The sequence below is a fragment of the Coturnix japonica genome, chromosome Z (assembly GCF_001577835.2).
Source record: "Coturnix japonica isolate 7356 chromosome Z, Coturnix japonica 2.1, whole genome shotgun sequence".
NCBI classification, from domain to species: Eukaryota; Metazoa; Chordata; class Aves; order Galliformes; family Phasianidae; genus Coturnix; species Coturnix japonica.
In genome coordinates, this window is record NC_029547.1 from 55,844,104 (window position 1) to 55,857,729 (window position 13,626).

The 13,626-nt window shown below is 37.8% G+C and overlaps 1 protein-coding gene across 2 annotated transcripts in view; it reads left to right on the forward strand.

Annotated features, from left to right (window-relative positions):
- Positions 1-898: 898 nt before the first annotated feature.
- HAPLN1 (hyaluronan and proteoglycan link protein 1) overlaps positions 899-13,626 on the forward strand; it is a 68,429-nt gene continuing 55,701 nt past the window's right edge. Inside the window, exon 1 of one of the 2 annotated variants that reach the window (XM_032441296.1) lies at positions 899-1,086. The gene's annotated coding sequence lies outside the window, so the exon portion shown is untranslated. Of the gene's footprint in view, positions 1,179-13,626 lie in introns of both variants that reach the window. The other variant, XM_032441294.1, reaches the window with a different exon arrangement.

Below are 13,626 nucleotides of genomic sequence, written 5' to 3' on the forward strand. Positions count from 1 at the left end.
TTGTTGTTTGTTTGTTTGTTTGTTTGTTTTGCAGGGGAGTGCAGGGGTTGGGCTTTTCAATTATTATTGTGATTGCATTTTGCAACAAAGCAATTGCAGCACCTTTATCTGCAGTTTTAAGAGGCGAAGCTTAATGTGTTCACTTTGCATGCCATGGGATTTAGGGGTTTGGAGGCAAAAACTGTTTAGATTTTAGCCAAATGTTTTGGAGTGCTATGTGTCTCCTGACATGAAATGCACCACAATCCAGAGATTTCTGTTGAAGTGATGGAGGACCAATTTGACTTGAGGTGGTGTTAAGAGATTTGGATACGCAGGGACTGAAGTTGCTGAAGTTGAGGGCTGTGTGGTGCCAGTTCGGTGAGCAAGGCACACTCTGTAATTGGGGTGTGATGAGAGAAGCCGGACACAGTTCCTGGATTATTAGCTCAACTGGAAGTTGAGGTAAAACAAAAGCACAAGGGGTTCCTGTCAGGTCCAGCTGTTTCCACCCCTGCACACCCCCGCCTTTCATGCATCACTTTCTCCCTGTCTGAAACCACCACGTTCCCACCCTTGGAGCTAATGGCAGGGTGGGGGCAAATAAGGAGGGGGGGGCTGCGAGCAAGCAGAGGTGAGTGGTCAGAAGTATCACGTTTCTCAGGGTGTCCCACACCCTAAATTCAATGATCCCTTCATGAGGAACACTTTTTTTTTTTTTTTCTTCTTCTTTTTTAGCTCGGGACTGGTGTGTGGTGCAGAGCTTTTTTAGGTGCAGCTCTGGGAGGGCAGAAGCTGAGGGGCAAGGAGGCTGAGGCAGGGACCTGGTGGGACAGGGCGGCGTGCTGGGACGTTCTTTGTGTGAGTGAGTGAGTGAGGCAGACCGCATGTGTGGGTTTATTTTTTCCTCTCATTCCTGGGGTCTGAATGGAAAGCACGTTGAGCTGTAATTAAGACATCTTGGAGGCGTACTTAACTTATGACGTGTTGCTTTTCTTTTCCTCTCGGTGAGAAAGTGGCTCTCTTTTCCCTGAATCAGGTCCTCTGCCACCCAGAGCCACAGAGACACTCGGGACATAGGCACACACACGCACACGCCAACTTAAGGTGAGCACCATAAACTTCCTCTGCACTTCGCTGTCCTGTTTCAAACTGTTGGAGAGTTCTGAGAGCATCTCGACTCGGGAGCTCCACACAAGGTAAAGAAATAATCAAACTTTGGGGAAAGGTTTTTGCTCCTTTATTGCTTTGAGTCAGATGGGGACGCAGTAAGCAACTATAGCATCAGCTGCAGGGCTGTACTGAAAGGACTTTCAAGCAATCTAGTTTGGCAGCTAAGGGGGGGAGAGGGTGAAAGACGAATTGAAACTGACTAAGTTCGGTGTGTTTAAGTGCTCTGTGTTACCAAAGGAGAGATCATATTGCAACTGCAGATTCAGTCTGAAATACAAAAGTTGTATACTTCTGCTCTACAGCTTCCTCCTGTGGGATTATACATTTCACAGAGATTTGTCTGTCTTGTAGGATTTCTCCTCCCTGTTAGATGCTTTTAGAAATTTTTAGAGTGCAAGAACAGGACGCTGAACTGAGCAAGAATTTCAAGGGCTGGAGGTGGATTTTATAAAGTGTAGACCTTCCATTTGGAAGGAAAACAGATTTGATAAAATGTGATTAATTACATGCTGAAGTTGTGTTTGTCTATTTATTTATTTATCAGAGAAAGCCTGAGCAACATTTGGCATAGGTTTCTGTATCTTGACTCATCTATATGGATTGGATGGCAGATCATTGTAAATGTGCAGCTATCTACAAGTTAGCTGGTCCATCACTATGATAACTTTATCATCTTACTGCCTGTTTGTTTGCTTCTTGGTCAGATACCTGTAAAGGTGTCAATCAAAATGTTTTTAATAGCATGACAGCTTGTGTGGCAAGTTTAGATGGAATGCATTAAATTAAGGAAGTTTATTGTTATCATTAGAAAGGGAGATCAATTACTGCTTGGATCTTTCAGGTCAGAATATATTACCATATATGTTGTGTGATGTCACAAATGGATATAACTTTTGCTGGAGGCTCTGGAAAACTGGCCATGTGCAGGAGAATCCACTATGTATTACTGACAGGGATTAGTTTGTGTTAATGATTATTTTAGGGCTTAAATATGGAAAAAATCCTACTGCTTTTATTTTATTTATTTATTTATTTATTTATTTTTGGAGATGTGGGGGGATGTTAAGAAATATGTCAGCTGAAAATATAGGTGCAAGAAGTCCATGTAACTAATATACACCCTCCCGATAAACACTTTCTGAATATTGATCATACATAGAATGTAGAGAAATGCATCATAAACAGGAAAATTATTACCAGGTCCTCCTCCAGAGAGAACCAGGAGTCATCATTCTCACACCAATGGGTGTCACACAGAATACCAAATCCTTGTGCTACAAAGACGGCTCATGCTTCCTTGGTTTTTCATATCTAATGGTGGCAGATCTTCAACTCCTGTAGAGCATAGCTAAGTGGAGTCACTCTGAATGCGTAAGTTGAGAGCCTAACCTGTATGTACTTACTGTATTAAAGTTAGTAGCAAGCGCAGAAGCATTGAAAGAAGAAGTAAAAGCAGAAAGGAAGAGAAAGAAAAAGATTAATTTGTGATGCTTTTAAACACATCAGTTAAAGCAAAAAGAGAAAATTTATTTGCTAAAGAGCAGCTTGTCTTAGTTGAATAATAAAATTGTCAAGGTAATAATCAAAACGCTCCTGTTCTGCTCTGAAGATGTGCTGAAAGGCCAGTTTTCCTAATAACCTTCAAGAACATTCTAATGAGAAAGAGAAAAAACATCCGTGCCATTGTGAAGAAAAGTGTTATCTATAGCAGTGTCCTATTCAGAGATGTGACTGCCAGTGTAATTCACAACAAAGCACACTTTCCTTATGATCCTAGTGTTCAGTTTCCTCTCATTTAGTAAGGCTAAAACAACTAGCAACTTCTAAAAAACAGGAAGAGTAATTATGGTAGTACAAAGGTTTGGGGTTGCAAGAGAGAGGCTTCAGAAAAGGGTGGTGACTTTCTCTGTCATGCTGCATTGCACCTTTCTTTTTACAGTTTGTGATAGGGCAAGAAAAAAATTTCATGCTGCACTGAGAGCTCATCAGTCTCTGATTTTATGCTGAAATGTGAGTAAATGAAATACTGTTGTTCAGTGTAGGTCACATTATGGAGCCAAAAGAACTGGTATCAATATTTAGTTAATCAAGGCAGTTAACCTCCCAGCCCCTCAGTAAAACTCAGGGAATAATATTGACCAACCTTAAAAAGTGATTGAGGATTTCAAAGGGTGAGTGACTTCATAATTACTTATACTTAAATGTACTGAAAGTTTTCCAGTTTTGTGCGAGGATTTAAAAGTGAGCATTGAAATTAAAAATTTCTGCGTTTCTTTTGCTGTTGCACTGAAGCAGTGTTTAAGCTACTCTTGGAATCTGAAATACTTTGCATTTCTGTGTTTCATTGTGAACCTGGCATTACTTAAAACTCCCTGAAAATGAAAAGTACAGTTTAGGGGGGAAAAAAAATCATTTTCATATTACAAGCTGCTGCTGTTGCTTGTAAGGAAGTATTAGACATTCTGTCTCCACTGTTAGTAACTGTAGGATTCAGTACTGTGCTTGAAAAGGTAGCTTGTAATTTGTAGGTTACAAAATGTTCTTTGGGGAAAAAAGTCTGAATATACTCAGGATTTCAATCAATAGCGTTTAAGGAGGATTAGAGGAAACAGCTGGCTAAACAAATATTAGGTGTAGAGTGGATGCAGTGGTATAAATTAATAATGCAGTTCTTTATCTGCTGTATGAATGGGAGGTTTTGTGGAGATAAGGCGACCTTAAGGCAGTCACTGTGTGCCACCTAGTGGATACTGAGAAGAGTTATTCCAAATGTGTATGTATTTTAATCCTGAACATCTGTAACTAATCCAGGTGCAATTTAATTCTAAGCAGTCCGTTTTATTCAGTTTTACCGTGAAGAGCTATCGGCTAACTTCGAAAAGGAAAGAAAAACACATTTTCAATAGTTTCTTTCTAAGTGCCTGCTATATCTGCTAAAATTCAGTTTGGGTTTTATTTAATGTAATTTGTCACTGGCATCTGTTTATGAAGAGTTGTTAAATCATTCAGTATTAAATATCTAAAAATTAACAGTCAGTTTGACATACTAGGCTGTTACTGAAGAAAACAAAGAGTTTTCTGTGCAAATATTGTGGCAGAATAATCTGTGTTTGGCAGTAAGGATTTCAGAACTCCTCCCAGAACTCTGTTATCATGGGGGATATGCTGTTGTTAAGCTTCCTCTTGTCTTGTTTCTGAATGTGTTGTCAATCATAGGCATGGACAAAGAAAATGTCAGATTATTTCTGATGCCCAATGAAAGGTCAAAACCTCTCTCCATCTTCTTTTCCTTTGCATGTCATTTATCTCCACCTTCTTTAGACCTCACACACACTTAGTGCTTGGAATATTAAAGAGGAAGGAAAATTGCTTTTTGGCCAACTGCACTATTTGTTCTGTTGTAGATGTTCAGGTGCTGTCAATAATATGATAATAATCATGACTCTAAAGAATCTGGTGAAATGACAAGATTTGAAGCAGGCATACATCAATCTGGATGTATTTTGTAACTGTTTATGTTATGTGACCAGCTTGTGTGCTCCGTCTTCATAGGGATTTGGGAAATTTCACCACCATCAAAGCTCCCACTACAGTCATCTCCCAGGCACCTAAAAGCAGTGAAACATCTATTGTTCTCATCTTACATTGTTCAAGTAAGTGCCACAATGGCTGCTGCAGCAAAGACGTATTGAAATAATTGGCGAAATGCAGCTCCTTGTGCTTCACTCCTTCCTGATTTTCATCACTGTCTGAACAGTAAATCAAATGGCAAGTCCACACTTAGCAGAACAAACAGTTTTCATGTCTTTCTCATTTACTTAGCTTTGAGAATGCTTTGTTTCAGTTGTTGTTTTCTTTCAATTAGTACAACAGAGCGGAAATCCTGAACATGATCAATGGCTCTGAAAACAAACATTTAAAAAATGCATTAAGGAATCTCAGAGCAGTAATCTGTATGAAGACTCCACTGGCTACTTTGAAAACATTTATCAAGAGTTAGGTGAAATAATGCTATAGGAGGCTGTTAGTATGATGCATGAGCTAATGGTGAAAGCAAAAAGGAGCTCCACGTTTCCATTAATCAGGCAAAATTTGCAAATGAAATCCTTGGAAGGTAAAATACCACAACAACAAATAGTCTAATTGATTGGGTGCCATGCTTCATAGGGTAGTTACCTGGTACTGTGAATCACAGGAGCTGCAACTGGGAACCAAACCCAGACAGTAGCGAAGGGACCATTGCAAGGCAGAAATCTCTCCCAGAACTGCATTTTCCACTAGAGTCATCGTCACGCCATAGTCCAATGCGTTTCCTAGAGCAGGACACATCAGATGCCATGCTGTGGTAGGATCAACATCATTAATTGTCTGGCATTATAGAAATGAAATCACAAGACCAGAAGAATGTGACTGGATATATGCCTCCTGCTTCAAAAAATGTCATCGTGGCATTTGTCTAGCAGCAGAAGGCCATTATCTTGAGACAGCTTTCCATTAATAATATTCCCTAATCACTTCAAATGCATACAGCTTACAAGGAACGTGCGGGCAACTGAGACGGGTTAGATTAGAAATGTGTGTGGAAGAAAACTAGGTAGTAGAAAACAAATTTTGTCTGGATGCCATGTCATCTGCATTGTATCAACAGATATTTCAGCGTTATGCTGTGAGGTAAACTGCCTTTGCATACAAATACCATCTCTTTATTTTTACTATTTTTTCCCGACAATGGCAGGTCGCTGATCATTTATAGTTCTTCACATGCAGGCTATTACCCTCCATAATTTAAGTACTGATGGTTCATTGTTCCTTTAGTAAGTGGCAATCGGTGCTTGGCACTTCTGTTTTAGAAGATCTTATATGCAAGGCATAGTACAGTACCACTGTGCTGTTAGATTCCGATCCAGCAAAACAATATATAAGCATATTTACATACATCAGTAATGCAATGGAAACTCAGATAGGGCTCAGTGAATGAAACTTTATCTTTTTTGGAGAATGGTGTCCCTAATTTCCAAATGGCCAGTAAAAAGGCAGTGCACAAAACTCCTGACCTGCAAATATGTTCATTATAAACTTAGGTACAGTAGGAAATTAATGCCCGTTCATCTGTTTACTAATATTTTAGAAAATATGTGCTTCACCTCAAAATGTCTGTGTCTTGGTTGTTTTGTTCTAGAAACATATTTTAAAACAAATGAAAAATGCAACTCTGAGGATTTAAAAATATACTATATATATATATATATATACTTATATATATATAAAACATTAAGTATATACAGAAATACTGGTTAAAATGGAGAGAATTCACTGCAACGTTTCCTATTTTGTAATAGTCATATTTGTCCCAACCAAGTGATTTATAAGAATTATATCAGAGAAGAAGCTGTGTTACAAAGCTGTGTTACAGTAGGTGCTGTACTTTTTTTTTTTTTTTTTCTGAAGTGGCTGTGATTAATATCTGCTACTACTTTGGCAGGTTTTAATGGTGCTGCCATCTTCTGCTGTGCCCTGCTTATTGCCTGAGCTGATTTACTCCTGTACACTCAAATATTGCTCTTAAAGTAATTAAGCTCTATGTTTTTTTATTTTGTGGGAGAAAAAAAAAAAAAGGAATTAATGTTCATACCTTTTATAACATTTATTTTCAGCTAAACTACGTTTGAGAATTTCCAAATGTCTGAAACAAAATGCTACATTTTGCCGAGCATTTGTAACGTATTTCTTTAATAGCATTGAGGGTGTTGTTCCAAATAAGTGTAAGTGAGAATCAGCAAGTCAGAGCAAGTCAGACATTAGGGCATGTTGTTGTTTCTGATAAGATGTTGCTGTATGCATTTGTTGATTATTTTTTTCTTACTTGAGCATATTTTCAGTGGTGTGCATGGTTACTGAAATGAAAGTTTTATTAATGAGGTGACTGTGTGTCTGGCTGTGCATGTGGTGGTATGTTTGGTCACATGTATCACATCTCATTATTTTGATGTCTTTTGGGGACTCGATGTTCATCTCTTGCAAGTCAAAAACTGATAGGACACAGTAAAGGTGTTGAACAAATATTTTCCAGATTTTGCCCATGTAAAACGGTAAATAAAGAGGATGTTAATTGAGCTGTTAATATTGATAAATGTAACTACTGCTTATTATGGCTTTAAATATTGATTATAACATTTGATAAGTCATTGTAACCTGTCTGAAAATCTATTTTCTCAAAAATAGTTGCAAATGAAAAAAGAAAAGAAAAAAAAAAGACTCAGAAGTCAGTAGATTTTTCTAAAGACTGTCAATACCTCTGAATGCCTGGGCAAGAAGCTTAACATTCAGAGTAGATCACTTGGTAAATGGTGCCTACCATGGTATATTTGTGTGACTGCTGGTTTGAGGTAATGTGGTCTTTGTGCTCAAAGCACATAGGGAGCACAAAGTAGGAGACAGAAATGCTACATGCTGCAGAGGCTATGACTCTTTCAACACAGGCCCTCTGAGTCTGTAAATCAACATAAAAAGACTTGCACTCCAGATGTGTGTCGTGCTGGTCTTATGAAATACTAAAACAAAACAAAAAAACACAAAGAAGAGCAGGTATAAGCTGAATGTATTTATGGCAGCAAAAGGAACAGTGCATTTAAATAAGCAATGATACATCCTGGGAAATTGAGCAGGAAAACAAAAAAAGTAATTTTTCATCAATAATTTCTCAGAGTAAATGAAAATTATAATGAAACATCTGTTGATGTGCCTCAGAAGGATCTCTTTAATGTCACTGCCTAGTCTTTCAGGCAATGGGTTGTTGCATCTAGTTTCCAGGCGTTTCTTTTTTCCTCATGAGCAGCTAAGACAAGCAGGCAACTGTTAAATTTTCAAAAGCAAGCTCTGTATCTGACTGCATCTGCGTTGTAACGTACGTTCCGCTCTGATCAAAACAGACAACAAGAAAATCTTTCAAATCCATTAGGGCATTCCTCAGTAGGATGGGAGAATGTTAGTGGCATGTGTGACATCTTCATAAATAAAGCCAGGAAGGTACTGTCTTGATGAAACTTGTATGGCAGGTTTTCAAAACCAGTTAGAAAATCAATAGTTTGCTGTAAAAACAGAAGCACATACCAAATAGGATTTTGCCAAGGTTACTCAGTTTTGGTACTCTTCAGTATTTTTATCGGTTACCTGGATAAAATAACCTGGATAAGATAGAAAACACACTGAAGTTTTTAGAGAACATAAAACTGGGAGAGCTTACTGTATTTTGGAAGCTATGCTTTGAATGGGTTTGCCTAACCGGAGGAAAGAAAAATAAAAAAACCCTTTTCAGTAGACACCATGTGGTGAACTCAGGCAGAAAGAAAACAATGTGCTAGACTGAATAAAACTTAAGGTCCCATTTGAGCTTGTTCCCAGTGTCAGTCACTTCAACTTCAGAACTGTATAGACCAACTAATGAAAGTAATAAAGCAAACAAAAATGATAGTTTAGGTAACACAACTTGAAATAAAGACCAGAAAAGCCTCAACTAGTGAAGTCTAGGGTAAAGATGAATATACTGAAGGTGAGCCATAGTAAGCCTTTAAATTGTAAGAAGATGCTATGAAGATAATGTGAATAGTGACTTCCACTTATTATGTGTTGGACAACTTTTCCCTTGTTCTACTGTCTGGAAAAGATAGTTGTAAAAGTTACAGGTTGTTTCAGCCTCTGAACCTGCAGAAGAGTACTTAAGAAAATGAAAGGAAATTAATGATTTTTTGAAGCTGGTAGTACATGATAAAAGCGGTTTGTTCTTTAATGTAGCAGAGAAAAAAAAGACATTCTCACAACTGTGCATGACAGTACTCCATTAATTTACTTTGAATATCAAGTTGATTGAAACTTTAGGTTCACTGTATTTCAAGAAGTATGGAACAGCAAAATGTGCAAAAAAATGTCAATTGAATCATGAAATAATAGTTGCCTATCAGATACCACATTCACAGAAAACACTGTTAATGCACAAGCATTTATTTTCAGAGCTGGTAACACAGATCCTCTCAAGGCATGTTGTGAGAATAACTGACTTAATTTCTGGCACATCTGGTAAAAGATGCAAATTCTATTATTTTATCTGAGGAATGCACCATTACTGAATTACTGCAATTGTTTGTTTGGACCCTGGCCTTTTCTTGACATTGTGTTGGGAAATTAGGACTTTTTATTTCCAGTTGATTATGAGTTTGAGCAAATCTATCTTTGCTATGACTTGCAGTATACAAAATAGTCATGTCAGGAAACAGACTTCCTTCTGTAGATCATGACAGTCACTTAGTCCTGTGGCAATGGCTGTTTTTTTAGCAGTCCCATTGTGTCTGCTTCAGAGAAATTTGTAAATACACTGTCTTTGTTCTCCACAGGAAAAGCAGAAGCAAGAATTTTCCTATTTTGCAGTTCAAGTTTGGTAAATTCAGTTACTGTTCATTGTACAATTAAATTTGAACAACAGGACAAATAGAATACTCTGTCAACAGCTGCATCTCTATTCTCATAGTTCTAGGATGCAGATGTTCTTTTTATGAAGGGATGATGTCTTGGAGGATCTTTACAAGTTTATAAGCTCTTCTCAGATTTTAGTAAGGACAATTTAGCTCTAAGAAAATGTATGTGGTTTTACCTCAAGGGAAATGTTGTTCATATTTCTCTGTCATGGAAGTTTAAACGCAGTGTATGCCCTAGAAAGCATAACAGCAAATTCTGGTAATTCCTATAATATTTTGCAGGTTTCCTTTATTAGATCATCAGCTTTGAAATCATTGTATTAAATAAGAGTCTTGATTTACACAAAGAAAAACCTCTTTGACTTTTGTGTTTACAACACAGAGCTTAAGTATCAGCTCCTAAAGTGAATTAGAAGAGTCCTAACAACACAGATTGGTTGAAAAATTCTTTATATCAGTAGGCTTAGTGAGGCTGAAAGTGGCATTCTCATCTCTGAGGAAATGGACACATACTGACGTATGAAGAAATTCTAATTCAATGTAAAAGAAACTGTGAGTGTGTCTGAACACTGGCACAGGTTGCCCAGTGAGGTTGTAGTGTCTCTGTACTGGAAGAGACTGGATTGGACCGGACAGTCTCCAGAGGCCTCAGCTATTCTGTGATTCCGTGATTCATGCTCTTACACTCAAATTCTTACTTGTTTGTGTATTATCTATATTCATGGTACAGATCTTAGCTATTTTTTGGCTTGATAATTAATTTACTGACTTCACTTAAAGTGAACTATGGATCTCTTGGCTGTTTGGATATGCAAAAAACACAATAAGGAAAGAGAAGATGTTACAAAACACTGCATTTTCACTTGTCATTCAAGGAAACAGGAAGCAGAACAAAAGTAAATGGAGAGAAAGAGGAAAAAAAAAGTAAAATATTGCTTTACCTCAACTAGGAGTAGAGATGTGTATGGAAGAATCCCTCCCTTACGCTGTACGGTAACTACTGCTGTCAGATGTTGAACAACTCTGTTTTATCTGTGTTTAGCTGAATCTAGAGAAGGAAGCAAAGAAAGGCAATGTGCAGAAAGTATGAAGCTCATTTGCATTATGTTTCTCAGTTGGCACTTCTATATCCTGTCATGCAACCCTTAATTGCTCTTGGCTTTGACCTTTAATTCAATTCTCCAGCACTGAACTGATCAGCATCTCTAGATTGACTCAGGAAGCAATGAGTACTTCATGGTTGATTCAGTGCTAGAAGAGCCTTTTGAAGTGTTTATTCTCAAAACAACTTCAAATGTATTACAAGTAGTGTATTGCATGGATAGTGAAGAATAAGCCAGCAGATTTTCCATGATTCTGACTTTCTTTTCTCTTCTGTATTAAAATGAGAGCTAAAGGTTCACAGACACAAAATTGACCTTTTGGGATAAATTTGTGTTTTCTGTATTCTTCTGATACAGTCATTTTCCTGCTGCAGGAATAATACTGTGATTACAAGTCAGGTAACTTAACTGAAAATCTAAAGACCAGCATCTTAATGTTCGTATCTCCCTGCAACTGAGACTGAAAATTTCTCAGTGTATAATGAAGTGCCCACAGAGGATTTGGAGGGAGTGCTTGTTGCCGTCTTCACTCCTAGCTGTGTAAGGGAGAGCTGTGGTTGATATACTAGCAGGAGAAATGTAATGCAGTATCAGTTTCAGATCCAGGCATCTGAAGACATATTAGATGTTATGTCTTATTTATTATGTGCAATGAGGAAGAAAAGATTACTTAGTAGTTAAGACTTTTTACTGTACATAAATTTTACTGCTGCTTGAGATACGTATTTTCATCTCATTTAATTTTCTTTCTGACCTTGAATAAGCTGGGAGCTTCTTAGTGCCTCATATCTCTGTAAAAATGGGTTGATAAAGCCTACCTTTTTTCACAGGGATTGTATGAATTCCTGTAGGTAACACAATCAGTTCATCTGATAGTATAGAGCCACCTTTAAAATATGGCCGTACAGCCAGTTCAGTCAAGCAATGCATAATGCTATGCCATATGGATTTCTTCCTGTAATACCATCCCAGAAAGTACTGGTATATATATGTATGCCTTTGTGTAAGCCAATGTAATCCTGGCTACCTCCAGTGACTTTGGGAGTGACTATAATGAAGGAACATCAGAGAAGATGTAGGGAAAGTACATGTAGGTCATGGATTGCTGTTCACATGGTACCATGTAATTATCTTTATGCTAAACTTCTGATTTCCAAGGTGTTTATGAGCATCTGTGCAACGCTGAGTAATAACAAGCTACGCACTGAGCTCAAAACAGCAATTTCTTTGGAAGCTGGAATAGCTCTGGTATTTATATAGCTTAAGGCTGCAATTTTTCTACTACAGCAGATAGCTTCTATTAGAAATAAAGAAGATATGGCTGCATGTTAAAGACTACAAGAAAGTAAGGAGATGTAAATGTGAATATAGGTACAGAAAATAATTTAGATTTGTGAAATACATGCAGCAATTAAAATTATATATGGCTAGATGCGATCATTTTAGCATCTTTTTCAGTACAGTGGAACTCTGTTTATTCACCCTAAAATAAATTACAAAGACACAAATAGAGTTCATAAAGTAGAAGGCAACCAACAATCTGGTCAGAATGCTTTGAGCAATGAGATTATTGTTCCATATAAAGAAGGCCAAGCACTTCTGGCTCATACTTTGTAGCAAATACCAGTTTAACTTTCCATTGTATACTTTTCCAAAGGTTAATACAGTTGTCTGAGAAATGGTAAATAATTACAGTAAAGATTGCGTATGATAATATCTTCTGGCTCATTGACTCAGAGACCAATAATACTGCTTTTTACTTTCTGACTTCATTATCCCTTTATTGTATATTCATTCTGAAATGATTAATTTATAAATTCATAAACTTCATGGGAATACTTTCAGCTATATCTTTTTCCATATTCAGAGCAGGTAAAATAATTTATTTTGAGGCCACAAACAGCATATGTTGTATCAATGTCTTGTATTCAATCCTAGCTCCTTAGGTTAAGCGACAGATTGCTATTGTCCTTACAGCTTTATTCTTCCAAGTGCTGAAGGAAGGACTGAGTTATTAGGGTGAATGATCTTTTCTATGTTAAAGATTCAAAGAGTGGCTAATTGTACTTGCAACCCAGAAGGCCAGCTGCATCCTGGGTTGTGTCAAAAGAGTGGTGCCCAGCAGGACAGGGGAGGTGGATTGTCCCTGTCTCCCCTGCCCTTGTGAGGCTCCATCTGGGGTACAGTTCACATCTGGGGTCTCCAGAACAAGAAAGATGTGGAAAATGGGTTCAGAGGAAGCCACAAAGATTATCAGAGGACTGGAGAGCATCTCTTCTGCAAAGGAAGGCTGAGGGTATGAGTTTGAGTTGTTCAGCCTGAGGAAAAGAAGGCTCTAGGGAGACATCACTGCAGTCTTCCAGTATGTAAGGGGGGCCTACAAGAAAGATGAGAAAGGACTCCATCAGGGAGTGTAGTGATAAGAGGAGAAAAAAAAAAAAAAAAAAGAAAGAAAAAAAAATAGGAATGGCTTTAAACAGAAAGACAACAGATTTAGATTAGATAAAATAAAGAAATTCTTTACTCAGAAAATGATGAGGTGCTGGCATAGGCAGCCAAGAGAAGTTGTGAATACCCCATCCCTGGAGGCATTCAAGGCCAAATTGGTTGGGGCCCTGCACTGTATCATTTGGTGAGTGGCAGCCCTGCTTATGACAAGGGATTAGAGCTCCATGATCTTCAGTGTTCCTTCCAACCGAAGACACTGTATGATTTTAAACATAGTATTTAATGGGCTGAAGATGTCAGGAATTTTAGAGAATTTAGGTTATATAACATAGGATATTCAGTTATGGCAGTTTGCATCTGGGAGAGGACATTTGTGACTATCCCCACTGTGAGTGGATATGATGCACACTGTGGCAGATTCAGGCAGGAATGGCTGAGCTGCATAGCTCAAGTTC